Genomic DNA, 5,055 nt, shown 5'->3' with positions numbered 1-5,055 from the left:
ATTGTTTCTTTTTTTATATTAAATTCTATTTAATGGGCTGCCTTGGTGTCTCAGCAGACGTAGGTGCATAATGTGAACTTGCAAGATCATGGAATCTGTCTCATGACCTTCGTCACACGTCTTGCTCTCTCTATTTTAAGCTTTATTTATTCAGGGAAGGTTTGCTGACCATGCAGGCCCGCTTTCAACAAAGCCTTGCTTAACATTCATACACCTACACACATTTACTGGGAGCTGCCTTGCACTGATACAGTCTTTACTGTTGGACAATGAGCAGCTCTATTGGTGCAGCTGGTGACTTGGACCTGGCCCCTCAGTGGTAGTTATTGAATTTATACATATCCTGCCAACCTGCATGTTTTTTGAATGTTGACATCTACCTCTTAAACCAAGTAGATTGCTGGTTTCAGAGAATTTAAAATGGTTTAAACAGAATAAAGATTAAATATGAATTGGTACAGTTCTAAAGCCTATATGCAGTGTGGCCAGTAAAGGAAAGCTCTATAAAGAATTACTCTGGTACTAAAAGCTTACAAACACATACTTACGTGAGGTACAATGCAATTGGAAGTGCATTATGGGAAGGAAGACAGTTTGTAAACGGTCACAATAGATTTAATGAATAATACCCTCAAGACTCTCAGGCTTCCAATATTTTTTCTTCACAGTCAAATTTGGCACCAATAAAATATCTCCCTTTAAGTCAGTGCGACACTGATTGTGCCTCATAATGGCCAGCATATTTGTGTAGTACTAGGCCTCACACGGGGCACCATTTATGTCGGGCTCTACAACGTAGGGTGTTAGAGTGATCTAACTGTATTAGTTTAATTAATTAATGGTTATCAAAAATTAGAATTATCAAAAGATAATAGAAAATGACTTTAATTAATATTAAAATTCCTCGGGGCACCACCCTTCAATATGGGAACGATAACCAATAACCGATTGATCAGTCTCATAAAAATTACACTAAACTATTAATTCAGAAATCAGATTAATAATTAAATTAATAATTACAACCAAAATCATTAATACTAGCTAAAGTGGGAGCTTTGGAGTTCTACATAGAAGAGGTTGGTATCACTCACTCTTGTACGAAATTAAATAGGCCAGCATATGTAAACACAAACATTTATTAACCAGATATAATAAAAGCAAACAGAGGAAAAATACACAATATACAATCTAACTTAAAAGGAGAAAGGTGTGTGTGTGTGTGCGTGTGTGTGTGTGTGTGTGTGTGTGCTGGGGTTTAAGGTCCTCTGACCGATGTTTCGGGTGTGAACACGTGTTGGTGAGAGACAGAGCAATAGAGAGGGGATTTGAATCCTCCCCACGTGTATCCAAGTTTTTTTTAGATTAACAGTGCCGTAAAAATGTTGTTAGTGTATCCAAAGACGATGTCTGTGTGAAGCATTAACCTAACATCACCTTAGCACTGTCTCAAAGACTAAAGTTACTACAGTAACCTCAGTTAATCAAATCAACATCACAATACCACAGTAACCTGAATAAAACACATCAGCAACATTAACAATAATTAAACAGTCCATGTTTAGCCGTTAACTCTGTTAAGTTGTCTGTCTATGCCCAGTACATTACCAACAGTCCAATGGAGATAAAAAATAGTTGCCGGTGGTGGTTGTGGGCCAGGCTGATCAGAATTATGGTCTGAAGTCCAAAACTGTCTCTGCTGTGCGATGTCTGCTGGTGCAGGTATCGCAGGAAAAAGCAGGCTTTTGTGCCGTGCTATAATCCTATTGTCGTGCTTCGTCGGTGGGTCAGGCCACACCGAGGTCCAAACCTATCACCTGGGGTGGCTGTGTGAGCAGGAGCGAAGGTAGATGAGGAGAGAAAGAGGAGAGTTTGGCCGTTTTATTGCCTTTAAGACACACCCTGGCCGCATTCCGGGACCCCCCCCCACAGAGGGGTCTGTTATCTGGCGGGTGTGTTTCCTTTGTCTAAAAGACTACTACAATCAGGCCTTTACTTTTACATACAGGCCTCAAGAGTTTCTGAGCACATGGTCAAATTCCAACATGTCCCTTCCTGTTTCAGTTAAACACTTCTAATGAACAAGTTCATATTTAGGGGTATCCTTGGATCCCAACATTTGCATGTGTTGAATTTAGTTAAAGAATAGGTACATTGTACACACAATTATGGCCTAGAAGAAACCAAACTACAAATGTTTCATAATGTTAACCACATGATGACAAAGGTCCAAAACAGTACACCTGTCGCTGGTATTCTCCACCCGTCATATATGTCGTTTTGCAAATCAATCTATTGAGTTTAGGTATGAAGACATGCTGTAATGGCTGAAAAGAGATTCATCTAAAGATGAGAGAGATCAAATCCATGGTTCTCTTTTTGTCAAAAGTTAATACAAATGTTTAGGACTGAGTTATGCAAATCAAGTGGATATCGTCCAAAGTTGCAGTAATTTTCTCTTTTTTTTCTGGACTTCCTTTTTCCTTGCTGAGCTGTGGCAGAGGGATAGCAAACTTTGGAAGATACCCACTTGTTTTGTCTAACTCAGACTGCTGAAAACTCATAAACCTTGGTTGAACTTTGTAATGCATTGTTGCACAGAATGAGGACTGTGGATTTTATCCATCCTTTCTATTAGATTCCCATTAGTAAGGGATTTCTTCACTGCCAAAGTACAGGTAAAAAGGCTCAACTTAAAGTGAAAATTACCATGTAAGAAACATTCTCAAATAAAAGTAAAAAACCTGGTAAATAAACTACTCGAAGTACAAGTTTTTTCCATTCCAGAAATCAGTTTTAATGTTATAAATGCGACTTCACCAGTATACAGACCCCTGGATCGATCTAAATGTACGATGAACCCAATGGTCTGATTCTAAAGTTATGAATCAGTTGACTAAAGCTTTGCTGCTAACAGCGTTTCCACTCTCGTGAAAGGTAAAAGGTCAACGTGAGGGTCTCGCGACAAGAGCGACAAAGGTTCTCTTTATACATCAATGAGCATGGCTTGTGAGGCTGATACATAAACAAACATGTCTGACGACACCAACACGATTTACAGTCCACCATCAAATCTAAGTGTGTAAGACATTTGGATTCTAGGAAGGAAGGTTGGATAAAAGTCTAGCCATCTGTCAGATCTGTCAGACAGCAAAAGTACACGCAAGACACAGATATAAATCTTTACAGCGACAATTTAGCTACAACTCGGTGAGTTAATCACAGCAGAACAATGACACGTAATTCTGAAATGAGACATGTCTTCCATTTTTTTTAATAAAACATGTATTTGAAGGGAAGTAATGTCACTTTTATAAACTTATTTAAATTTAGCATGTATCATAGCCCATGTAAATCGATATGTATCCGATTGTCTTAGAAGGGAAGGACGGACACCCCTATTTTTTTTAAATAAGGTAAAATAAACTAAGCACACCAATTTAAAAGCCCACGAGGTACTCCGTAAGTTAATGCCATATTATCAAATATTAACCTTACACGTGAAAAATGAAACATTATCTAGTTAACTACATTTTCACCTACAGCAAGTTTAACTTGCTTCAGTGTGCTCATGAAGCAGAGATCTCAGAGTTTTTCGGAAGGCAAGCACTTCATCATATAACTATTGTTTTAGACACACGCACACACACACACACACACACACACACACACACACACACACACACACACACACACACAATCCCTGCGTTAGAATAGAGTTGTATTGAAGGTATGAATGACAAATGGATCAAGTGCATTACTGGATGCAAAACGTGGTGGTTAATCATAGCTCTAGGTGATTAAATTGGTTCAGAGGTGCAGCCCACTCTCCTTTCAAACAATGACTTTAAAACACAATGTTTTTGGTCTTTCCTTATGTGCTATTTTCAGTCCTTTCAGAGAAAGGTGTTTATTAGCTTGTTACTTCTTCTCACTACATCTCTGCCACATGCAGCCAATTTCTGAGACGTATTTCACAAAGCAAGATGAGAAAACATTTAAATTGAATCATGAACAGTTGTGCAGACTAATTCACTTAGAACATGACTTGGATGTGATTTAATCAGATATACTAGCGATTGAAAATGTATTGAAACATCTGCATAGATTAATAAATATTCATCTCAAACCATTTTTCCATTTAGAGGCATTTTCACATTAATTTTGGGAAAATTATGACAAAACTGCAACCTCAGATGAGACAAAAATATGCACAATCTTATATTGGATTTAACATCAAACGAACAACAAAATAAAACAGAGTAATCACAGAATAATGTTTGGATAATTGTAAGTTTTCCAGGTCAGCTGGTTATTGGATGGATACTACTGTATTGTCAATTGTGTCTATTAAGCAACTCTGCTATGAGTAAAATCTTCTTGGCAATGCTGTTTTCTCCTCACCATATTTCTGCCAGAGCCAACTTGACACAAAAAGACAAATCAGTTTTCTCTGAATATTCTGTCCCGCTCTTATAAAAAAACACAAACATACCACAAACCACAAACATGTAATAGGGGATACATGGAAACTTCTTTGATTAAAGTAGGGATGGTCTCTTGATACTTTTTTCTTCCCTAATCTCTACAAATTCAGCACAGTTTATATCCCCTTGTTACTGTCACTTTCAACAAGATGCAGGGTTTGAAACTAATCTGTAAAAACTTAATTTAGGGCTTTCACTCTCATTACAGTGGATTTACTTCAAGTAGTTGGCCATTATAAAACAGTCCTGTATGCCCACTGTACATGAGTAATTCTTCTCAGACATACTATGATATGGAGATATGGAACTGTCCTCAGCTTGCCACTTAATGAATTATATGTAAAGGCAAATTTATTCAAATATTGCTTTGCAGAGTCTCCAAAGCTGGAGTATATATGTCCTCATTATTCTGATATGATATTGCCCTAAGACAGATCAGATAGCAGATGCTAACTACTCCACTAAGCTTGAATAACCCCTAAAATCTTTGCCCCAGCTTTATTTTTCATTTCTGCGTTGATAATGTTATTGCAGATATGCTTATGATGTTCTTTCTAAGTATAGAAAGTTG

The sequence above is a fragment of the Dicentrarchus labrax genome, unplaced genomic scaffold (genome assembly GCF_905237075.1).
Source record: "Dicentrarchus labrax unplaced genomic scaffold, dlabrax2021, whole genome shotgun sequence".
Lineage (NCBI taxonomy): Eukaryota > Metazoa > Chordata > Actinopteri > Moronidae > Dicentrarchus > Dicentrarchus labrax.
Note: the sequence above shows the minus strand (reverse complement) of the source record.